Source organism: Microtus pennsylvanicus, chromosome 4, assembly GCF_037038515.1.
Source record: "Microtus pennsylvanicus isolate mMicPen1 chromosome 4, mMicPen1.hap1, whole genome shotgun sequence".
In the NCBI taxonomy this organism is placed as follows: Eukaryota; Metazoa; Chordata; class Mammalia; order Rodentia; family Cricetidae; genus Microtus; species Microtus pennsylvanicus.
In genome coordinates, this window is record NC_134582.1 from 6,644,854 (window position 1) to 6,656,737 (window position 11,884).

Genomic DNA, 11,884 nt, shown 5'->3' on the forward strand with positions numbered 1-11,884 from the left:
CAATTCTCTTTTCCTGAGAACTCCTGTTTTCAGGGGGGAAATAGAAGGTTTCTGTTTCTAAACTCAGGAAGCAAGAAATGTGAATTAAATGATTGAAGCCTTTACTCCTAGAATGACACCAAGACCATAGTGCATGGCAGGTTGGCAAGTTCCACTGTCCAGGCTCGGAAGATGCCCACCACATGCTCCAGGAGGCATGCAGCTTCCAAGAGACAACCGCCAAGCCCAAGACACCCTCTGCCACAGCTCGAGACACTGCTCTTCTTTCTAGCATTGCAGCAATGAGCCAGGCTGCCTTTGAAGCACTGCTGGTGGCAATCTCCTCTGGCCAGTCCACAAGGCAGCATGAGATTAGTAAGGCAGCGTATGAAACTAACTGGTCACATGGGGCTCCAACCCGTGACAGCTTTGTCACCAGTGCTCCAGCCTAGCAGTGCTCCTGCCCAGTAGTGCTCCTGCCCAGCACTGCTCCAGCCTAGCAGTGCTCCTGCCCAGTAGTGCTCCTGCCCAGCACTGCTCCTGCCCAGCAGTGTTCCTGCCCAGCAGTGCTCCTGCCCAGCAGTGTTCCTGCCTAGCAGTGCTCCTGCCCAGCAGTGCTACTGCCCAGCAGTGCTCCTGCCCAGCAGTGCTCCAGCCCAGCAGTGCTCCTGCCCAGCAGTGCTCCTGACCATCAGTGCTCCTGCCCAGCAGTGCTCCAGCCTAGCAGTGCTCCTGCCCAGCAGTGCTCCAGCCAGCAATGCTCCAGCCCAGCTAAGAAGCTACTACAGAGTAACTGACTGCTTCATTTTCAGTCAGCTCCGAAGGTTGGGGATCACTTCCTTCTCTGACTTCCCTTCTGTGTCTGTACAGGGGTCCCCTCTTGTAATGCTCTAGTTCTGACTCTTGGAAGATGGGATTTTCCTCATGCCTGTTCTGTGACCATAAATTTCATATTCATACAGCTATATATGGAGCACACTAGCTGCCTATGCGTGTCTGTAAGATTCACAGACCCCGTGAGATGGATGTGCCAAAGGGGATTTGGATGGTGCACCATATATCACAGCAAGGCTGACACGGAGGAAGACCCCACTTGCAGCAACGTCCTGGGTGCTCTGCATCTCCTCTCAAACTCATCAGCGTAAGGGAGGAAGGGGGTGGGAACGCTTTGGCCCCTGCAGGTTTCCGAGCTATGGCACCCTGCATTTCAGCATTCTATTAATAATTAAATTATTTGTCAGTTACCAACAACATACATTCTGAATTAAATTTAAGCAAAGGAGGGAAAGAGATCATTTGGGACTGAATTAGAGGGCTTCGGAGAGAAATAAATAATAATCAAACATCTGTGTTCTAAATAGTACGCGCTTTATCAGACAAACAACTGTTACTGGCTCGTTGTATAAAATTGCTTGGGGAAAACACGGTACCTGGAAACCAACGTCTGGGTCAGGAGGGGGAGGTGAGGAAAAGTTCATTACTTAGTCAGAAAGCCACTGAAAGTTGCCATGTTGTCGTGTGAGCTCTTGCTCAGTTGGCACCTGTGCGGGCTTCCAGGAAGGCGTGTGTCCCCAAGAGTGTGGTCTGTAGCCAGTCCAGGAGCCCTCGAAATGGGAACTACCTTGTCTTTGGAAAAGCGAAGCACAACAGCTCCCAGCCCACCTCAATGATTTCTGAGCTGCCTGGGAGTCCTTCGGTGGTGAAGGTTACAGACGAGACCACGTTTATTTTGCAGGGGAGGCGGGGAGTAAAACCAGAATTAATAAAGAAATGAGTAAAGAGGAGGGGACCAATACTAGCTTACCCCGCCAGAAGTGTGGTGGAGGACACACCATGTAATAGGACATATAATAATACACAGCCACTGAACTGGCTTGGCAGCTTGGTGTGAAGCTTAGTGAAAAGGTTTTTGTTGCTGTTTGCCTTTCCTTTACCTGTCTTGTTCTTGATATTTAACTCTAGGTGGTTCCTGCATTTTAGCAGGCTGTTGCTGCAACTGTCAGAGGAAATAAAATAACCAGCCCCTCCCTGGAACCAGAGATCTCTTGCTGTCTGGGAGCCATCTCTCCCCATGCAGCACCCTCGTTCACGTTTGCCCCAGACTGTAGGCTTCATGGGAAGAAGGGATCCCAGGTAAGAGAGGAAAGACATGGAAACCCAGGGAAGCAGGAGTCGCCTCGAGGCTCCTTGCTGTTCACAGCCAGCCTGTCCTCAGCTGTCCTTCACCTGACTTCCTGGGTGTTCTGGGAGAGACGGCAACATAGCACAGGTGCCCCGGGAACTGGGAAGTGTCTGCTGGTCTTCTCTTGAGGTAACTGTGTTAAAATCTCCTACTCCAGCTGTAACGCTTGTTTTACAAGAGCCCCGGTTTTGTCTGACACAATATGGAACAGCGTTTGTCATCCGTTATCAGGGGTGATATATCTGTTAGCCCGCAGAGAAACATCTGCTGTGCGTTAATCTCCAGTGTGGAGGCCAATATTCATAGGATACGGCTGCATACAATCACGGCGCTAGACGGCTGTCCAGTCTGACATGAAGGCTCGCTGGCAGGCAGGCAGGCAGGCAGAAACCGATTTTATTATCTTTCTCTTACATATTTATTCACGTCAAATATTTCTGAGGATCCATATGTTACCCCTCCTTTTATGCATTGTTGTTCAGAGTTGACAAGCCATCGGCATTCAAATGAGAAATTTATGTTACATATTAAATATGGACATCTGAATGATTATCAAATCTATAGAAGCCAAGCCTGGCCAATCACCCCTAAATAATGGATGAGAAGTAGATGTGACTCAATTTGTTCAGTGCAGAACCTTGGCGACCCCGCCTCGTGCTTCATCACCGCAGCCCTGTCATTATTTGCTTCTATTCATCTCACTTGGCATCACTCAATAAAATCCACACATGATAAAGAGAATAACCTTGGTCCACCGTGAGAATAAATGAAAGAGATCATTTCCTCCCTGTGCAGGTAGGGACCCACTGGTCCCTCTGTGCATCAGGAGATACATCAATACATTAGGGGAATGAGGGGGGTCGAGCACATGGTGTGTGTGTGTGTGCGTATGTGTGTGTGGAGTACGGACTTCTAGAGCTGAGGTTGAGGGTAAGTGTTCCTTGGGGCTGTCAGAGTGAGTTTATGACAGTGAAGTCTCACTACTGGGTAGGGTAGGGAGGCTTTTCAGGAGAGAAGCTTAGTTAATATGGAGTAAGACTACTGGAAACATTGTAGTTGTCCACGAGAGCAGCTTTCATCTCACACAAGAAGTCTGAGGAATTGACAAGACCCTGGATGGTTGCTATAACAACTTAAACTATTGGCCGGTTGTAGATAAGATGGACTCAAAAGAAGAGAAGCTCTACTGATACTTATTTCGGCGGTGGAAGGCTTTTCAGTCATCCAGGAACCAGTGGAAGCAAACCAAGGCAGAGTACCTTGCCACTACAGTGCAAACAACAGCAGCAGCCACAGCAACAACAAGAAGAAGCCATATTGGTAGTTTACAGTCACGTGTGTATCACACGGCAGAGCAGGCCTGGGGGCAAAACGTCTTTGGGTCACCGCATCTAAAGGGGAGTTGTTTTCTGGTGGGTCAAGAAGCATCCCTCTTCCTCAGGTAGGCATTCCTCCCCACCTCAGCAGGAACAGATCAGTAGTTCCTCCTAGCAGAGGGTTACCCTGCTAGGAGGCCATGGAGGAAACCTACTCGTGGGCCACGTGAAGGCACCTGCAGCCTTGACTCCACTTGTGTGCAATGTGCCTTGAGGGTAAGAGCCCGAGACAGCTCTACAGATCCTCATCCTGCCCACATGGAAGGGAGAACACAAAAGGAAAAAGCCAAAGAGAACACACAGGGGCAAGAATATTTTCCTTGAAAGAAATAATTTCCTAAATCAATGAAAGGAACAACACCTTTGCAGCAGGCTAAACTGCAGAAACAGAACAGAACAAGGTATCAGAGGTTAGAGATATGAGAAACGTATTTCACAGGAGTCAACGTCCAAAATGGCAGTAGCTGCTTGCTGTGTGTTAGCTGCTATGTGCAATATACAAGCTTATATAATTTAACTTTGTCTCTACAATTCTACACGACTGGTTAAAAAAATGAACGCTTAAAATACAGCATTCTGCACTTAGAAATGAATAGGTAGAATTTGTTCCACAGTACACTTTAAAAAAAAATCCTACACATCTATTAATTTTCAGTTCCCTTGAATGTATCAAGAACTCTGTCTTGGGGCAGTGTGCTCTACCCTTGGTCTCCTTGGGCGATGCCCTGCAACACTGTTCCCTGACTTGCCATAAGTGTTTGGAAATCATTTTCATGGACCTTTTGAAAAGACTTCTGATAAATTAAGTCTCTTTGGCCGCACATTGTCCTCTAACTGTTCGTTGTATCAACTGTGATTCCCTCCAGAGGAGACTCTCTCAACTCAGCCCTCCTCCCTGCAGCCTCCAGAATTCTCCGGAGCATCTTCTATGAGAAGAAAAGAGCACATTTGGCAGGGCTGACGGACGTTGTTTCAGGACGCCTTGCCCATCCCTGTTGTGTTCTGCTTTAAAGGGAATGCAGGTCTGTAAAATATAAAGAGCCCGGAGGGTCGCCCGGCTCGCCGAGCCAGCGACAGGATATACTTCCAAGAAAATGTCATGCTTTCAAAATCTCAAATGGGAAGGAGGAATTGACTTTGCTCTTTTACTCTGAACATCTTTATAACATGGGAGAAATGCCACTTTTCTAAATGCCAAAGGTCTAGGACCGTTTACCTAGAAAAAGACTGTTAGGGATCTATTTCCCCTTGAACATGGAATAACTAGTAGTCTGAAAAGCTACGGCAGTGTAGTTGCTCCCGTTTGAATCCACTGAGGTGTTTAATAAGGGAGGAGCTTGTAGACAGGGCTACTGACCTACTTATGGGACATATCTAAGATCCTCATATGTCTGAGGAGTGTTTGCCTCATCTGTGGCATCTGCTCTGTAGACATGTTAGAAATCATGGCTAAAAATAGTGATTCCAATGTGGAAGAAGGAATCCAGGGAAATGAAAGATAGGACAAGAAAGCATTGAGCTGAGCTGATAGAGAGTTTGGAGTGTAAAGACATCTCAGGGTGACGTCACAGGGCCCCAGGATTGAGGTTACAGATCCTGGCTTACACTTTGAGTATGTGTATGTGTTTGCATTAGGATAGGAGGTGCGTGTGTGTGTGTGTATGTGTGTGTGTGCATATGTGTGTGTGTGCATGCTTGCATGCGTGTGTGTTTGTGTGTGTGTGTGTGTGCATGCATGCTTGTAAAGGCCCACACTGACTGTTGTTCCTCAGGTGTTAGCTCCCTTGTCAGTTTGAGAAGGGATGGCTCATTGGTTTGGAGCGTGCCAAGTAGGATTTCCCTGGCTTTGCCTTGCCAGAACTGGAATTGCAAGGGCATGCCGCCATGCTCCCTTTCCACATGGGTTCTGGGAGATCGGATCAGATCCTCCTGCTTGTGAGGCCAGTACTTTACCTCCCCAGACATAGGATCTCTTTTCACTACATCATATGCACTACTGTTCCCATACGCAGGTATGCAAACCACTGGCTCCATTGGCGGGGTCACCTGAAACCACTAATTTTATTGGTGGGGTCACTTGAAACCACTGATTCCATTGGTGGGGTCACCTGAACATGCTGAATTCATTCTTTCAAGCAGGAATCTTGGTCTAAGGCAAATTTGAGGTATTGGGTTGAGCTGGTTGGGCTACAATTCTGTGCAATTTACTATGACTCTGCCCTTCCTTCCTTCCTTCCTTCCTTCCTTCCTTCCTTCCTTCCTTCCTTCCTTCTTTTTTCTGTAGTGTGATGGTGTGGGGGGGTGGGCAGAGCTTGAAGTTAAGATGTCTGACTAAATTGTTTCCGTATTATTTTTGTTGTTTGTTTGTTTTGAGACAGGGTCTCTCATTGAACCTGGAGTTCATTGCTTAGCATGTGCTGTCTGGCCAGAAGCCCCAGAATCCCACCCACCCGTCTTTCCTCTCACCCCAGCCCTCAGGTTAAAGGCTTTGATGCCTACAACTTTGATATGGGTGCTGGAATTGTATGGCAGACACTTTACAATTCTTCATCCCTGTTGAACCACCTCTTCATCCCTGAGCGAGGTTTAGATGTTAGAATCTTCTTGTCTGTTACAGAGACACAAGGGAGAATGGGCCCTGAAATGAGGGCACCTACTGCTTCTATTCACACAAGCATAGGCTGGTTCAGGGAGAAATTCCTAGTTAAATAAAACCATAGGGGTCTTGCATTTTTTTTCTTTCTCCAATCACGAACATCTCGGGATCCCAAGTGTGAGAGCAGGGGACAAAGATGCGGTGACAACTCTTGGGTGGCCACAGAGACTCTGTTCAGAGCTTCGTGCCCTGGATTATGGTTCTGAAGTAACGAAGCCTCTCTCTTTAGGGAGAAGTACACGTAGCGAAAACACGAGACCGGAGATGAAGAAGATGAATTCCTAGGTGGGAACGACTTTGGGGGATAAATTACAGAAACAGCCAGGTGGTGGTGCACACCTTTAACCCCAGCCACCCAGAGGGCAGAAGAGGATCTCTGTGAGTTCGAGGCCAGCCTGGTCTACAGAATGCATTCAAGGACAGCAAGGACTACACAGACAAACTCTCTCCCAAAAATCCCATAAACAAACAAGCAAACAAACAATTACTCACGGGCTCCAATTAAGACAGTGGGGGGGGGGTGTCTTGGAGAATTTTACTTAATTCAAAGAGCCAGAGTGATGGCTACGGCCTTTCTTGTTTACTGCAGCAAACTTGGAGTCTTTCACCAGGCAAAGTGGTCATGGAGAGAGGAAGTGCCCTTTCCTTAGACCCTGGTGCCAAGTGCTGGCATCTTTGAGGTTATTATAGTCCTCTGACTTGTGAATATGGAGAAGGCAAGAGTGGAATTATTCACATTCTGTTTTAATAAAAGCTGCCGTTTGCCTGGGCACTCGAACCAACTGTGTTGTTCTTCACTGACTATCCCAATGAGAGCACATGCGAGCAGGCACACACACACACACACACACACACACACACACACACACACACACACCAAGCTTGTTCTTTCCCTGTCCCCTCAGAGCAGGGCAGTAGAAGCTTTGTGGTGTTCGCTTACACAATATCACAATATGCTTGGAATTTTAGGCTTGCCCTCTGGGACTCCGGGAAGTCCTTTCTCCAGTCCTATGTGGGAGGGCAGCCCCTGGGAACAGCTGCCTGAGCTGGGTCTGGGGAGCACCGTGGTTTGTGCTGGGAGGCTAATGCTGGCAATAAGCATCCAGGACTATCTGTTAATCAGGGAAGATGGCAGCTGCTCACATCAGGAGGATTTCAGGACATAGGCAGAGGAGGCTCCCGGCAGGGCAGTGCTGGGGATAAGAAGCTCCATTTTGTTAAGGGTAAAAAAAATCAATTTTGATGATTCAAACCCTTCTAATGAACAATTTAATATGGCCCCATAGTGACTGCAAAATTCAAAGCTTCAGTCACGAGATATTGATGCCATCAGATAGCGAATGCGGCTTTTCTAGTGACCATCTTTGAAAACCTCTCGCTTGGGGGATTCTCCAGCTAGGGTGGAAAGAAGGGGCGCCCTTCCCTCACTACTTCTTCCTGGTTACACCTCCTCTCTGAGGACATGGGAAGATGGCTGCATTTTTCTGGGGGCTCTATTTATAGACCTAAAGAATTTGTGGATGGGTTTTCTCTCCTGAGCTATCTCACGGCGTTGAGCACACGATGTAGCTAGAATGCAGCTCTCGGAGGGGGGAGCCTTGCTCGCAGCAGTGCAGGGCAAATCAGACGCAGTGGACCTTTTCAGTTCAGGTTATTATTTTGCAGGAAATAATGCGTGTTAAAAGAACTTGTTGGATATTTTCTGCTAATATAAGTTTGTCTGATAAGAGCTTCCCGGGGAAGCTGCTTCCTGCTGAGCTGGCGGCTTGAGCATAACACTTAGAGCCCTTGGTGTCAGGCTGTTAAGGATTCAATTTTTTTAATGAACATTTAATTAATATTAATGTTATGCTAACAAAATACATTGATTAAATAACTCCTGTAATTCATTACATATCTCGCTAGAAAGTAGCAAGATACATGCACTGTGAAAATTCCTTTGAAGTTTAAAAGCATTTGAGGATTAAACACTCAGGAAACACACCACATTGAAAGCACCACTGTGTCTAGATTTTACTGACGTTGGTGCTGCTTGTGAGTTGTTTGATTTTAAAACAGAAGCATGCCACTCTCGGGAACACCCATTTCAGTATCAGCCCACATTTTAGTTCTGCGTCATCTTTTTGTTTTAGTAGAGCTGATGACTATCTCACATGCATTTCAGTAACTAACATCCCCAGGCAGTAAAGCTGACTAGGCCCTCCTTTACTGTCCCTACGGCACAGGCTGGTGTTAGATATTTAAGCCAGTTTCCCCTGTGCACCTCTGTCCACAGGTAAAGATGTGCTCCAGTCTCTGGAGAGAGTACACAGAGGCTGGATTGAGTACACGGACAATTTTTTTTGGAACAGCAGGAGGTATTTTGAGGTTGGTGTCTCGGCTCCAGGAAGGTCTTCCGAAGAGTCCTTCTCCTCATGTTAGGTGTGGCCCTAGCTCAGGCCCACACATGCCGTGATGCCTCGTGTTCACAGGTAATGCCGTGGAAGTCTGTTGCTCCTGCCACTCAACTATCAGGTCCTCGCAGAATCTTTGGTGTTTGGCGAATTATTTGCCTTTGTTGCATTCATTTTTGTTTATAAAATACTAATTACCTCTTTTATTGTTTGAAGAGATTAAAAGTTAATAGGAGAAACTAAATAAACAGAATGCCATTCTGCACAAACTATATAAGCTGGTAATTAATTTCTGGCCTCCTCTGGCTAATTAAGTCATATAAAGAAATGAAGTTAATGAACCACAATTCCAGTCATACGAGTGGAGAGACAAGCAGTTTGACTTAATGAATTAATACGATATTTCCTTTCTTAGAGGTTTTCCAATTGTTCTCCTAATCTGAAGGCCCCTTTAATGTCCCTTTCTGGTTAAAATGTTTAATAAATGGTAGGGCAAACTGGCGATGGTATGATGCTGGGGCAATCATGGGGAGCAGGGTGTGGGCTGGCACCTCCTGAGAACCCTCGGACACAGGAGACACTGTCCCTGTTCACTGTGACACGCTGTGGGTGACATCTACTCCTCCAGTCAGACCAAAATCACCCTTCCAAGAAGATTGCCCTTGTAGCCAAGTTAGTAAACTACAGCACATCGAGAGATGGGCTTTCCTGTTCTTGTCTCATACTGGAAGCCTTTTAACAGGGAGCTTTACCCATTCACATACGTCACTGGGAAGTTTTGACAGCAGTGGCTCTGAGAAGAGTTACATATACTGTCTTCTAAATAGAAATCCCACCGAGTATAATAAAACTTCTTGTCTATTTAAAAAAAAACCTTGTAACAACATTCTTTATCATAAAGTCTATACATTTTTGCTAGGATGCTCTCTCCACTCAATGTATTTCTAGGACCCTGAGTTTCATCCTGCATCGAATACTGAGAATACTTGGTCCCATGTTGACACATACCCTGGTTACTTGTATAGCTAATGAGACCTGTGGTCCTGGGACAAATTTGTATGTCCTGATGTCAAAGGTCAGGACTTGGCTAAATCCGCAGCAAAGATGGACTTCAGTGTGACAGCAACATCTATTGATATGTTATTTACTTTTCTTGTTACCATAGAAAAAGCACCTGCCAAATGCGGGGTGGGTTCTTCAGGCTTTTGGTTTTAAAACGTGATAACAGAGGTCTGAGGAAACTGGTCACATCCAATCAATGTCCAGGATGCAGAGAAAACAGTGTTGGTGTCCAGCTTGCTTGATTTGTTTTGCAAAATGAGTGTGGTATGCAGGCATATCTGAATGTGTGTTACCTGTGTGGAGGCTTGAGGTGACGTCAGGAGTGTTTCTCCTTAGCTCTCCACCATACTCATTGAGGCAGAGTATCTCAGCTGAACAACAACTAGTCTCTATGCAGTTAGTTCCAAGGATTCCCCATCTCTACCATCCAAGTGCAGGCCACCGTGACCACCTGTCATTCACACCGGTGCTGGGATCTGAATTCCTGCCCTTATGCTTGGGTGGCAAATTCTTTAACCACTGAACCATCTCCTGAACACTGCCTTCTCTTCTCTATTTGTTAGGAGCCCAGCCCTTACTCACAAGGGTTAGTCTCCCTTCCATAAAATCTCTCTGGAAACAAATCCATAGGCATGGCCATTAACATCCAGTGGAGATGACAGCGAAGCTGTCAATCACAGTGTTGCCTCATGGGGATGTCAAGGAATGAGTCCTCCGTGATCCTGGTAGGAGTTTGTGTCTATCATAGAAACAGGGAAAAATAGAAAGATGAGAAGAATAAGGAAGAGCTCAGAAGACCACACCCCGACAGACAGTCTGTGATTTAAGGGACCCGGCAGTAGGCAGGAAGGGTAACTTGTGCTTGCTGTGGCAGATCTTGGAAGCTGAGACCCTCATTCCCTTATTTTATTATCTTTTAACAATTACTTAAGTTTTACTTATCTGTATGTGTGAGTGTCAGTGTAAATGGAGTACCCTACTTGTGCATGGGTGTCTATGGAGGCCAGATGAGGATGTTGCATCTCCTGAAACTGGAGGACAGGCAGTTGTGAACTACCTGCAAAGATAAAAGCTGAGGCCAATGGCCATGGTTCAAACACTTCTTCCCTTCTAGCAAAACAGCCCTTCTTTTCAGTATATGGAGACACGGCAGATCCTGGAGGGACATCTGGGGAAAGCACACTATGTCAGAATGCCAAGTGAGTACTTGGCCACCAGAAGATCAAAGTTCTTCATATCCTGCCCTTTGTCATGGGTGAGATGCTAGGAAGTTGTGCATCATTTGAGAACACCTGGATCTCAAGCCAGGAATGAATACCTGGTGGCAGTTTCTTCTCAGTAGCTGGCTATCTCTTACCATTTATGTCATACACTGAACACCCATCTTGGCACTGTATGAGGAATCTATTAATGATGACTGTGCCTCCCTACCCTGTTAAATATGACCCCCATAAATGTAGGATGTACCATTTTGTAGCTTTTTCCTTTGGGCCTGATAGGACCATTGGCCATTATAGAGCAGAATTCGCTGTCATGGTAACAAAATAAGCAAAGCAATACAGTGATAGCCACGTCTACAGCAATGGCAACAAGACTGTTGATGTTCCTTGTAGTAGATGGGGAGGAGGATCCACAGAGCTTCAGCTGGAATTTCAGCCATTACTCCCTGCTTCCCCTTCCACACATAGTCTTGGGAGCTGCTACTAGTGTATCCAACCTTTTGACACTGACATGATGGTCATCTATAAATGTTTTGGGCTGCAGTTAATGCTTATGCATTTATGCACTATGCTATCCTCAGTTGTATGCAGCCTGTGTGCTGCAAGATTGGCTTGCATCGATCTTCCAACCCCCACATGACGACAAAGGTTGGAGGAGACTCTCTTAGTTCTCCTTCCTGTAACTAATGTGAACGGCAACCACAATGAGTCAACCCCTGCCCAGAACAGAGACAGTGCTTGAACAGTATACAAGGCTGTTTAGGAGGCCTCCTAGTGTAAAGTCTAGTGATCTATGGACACAAGCAGAACTGTAGACCACGGGTACATCTCTTTCTATCCCCGTCAGTGAGGACCAAGTATCAGAATCCACCACCTTTAGAACAATGTCCTGAAAGCACAGTGCTGTCCTTTTCCCCCAGTCCTTGGAGCTAAAGACTCATCTCCCAGAGAAGAAGCACCGAGTTGTCCATGAGGACTACCCATAAGGCCTTTGTAGAACAAAGAAAGGACAGTGT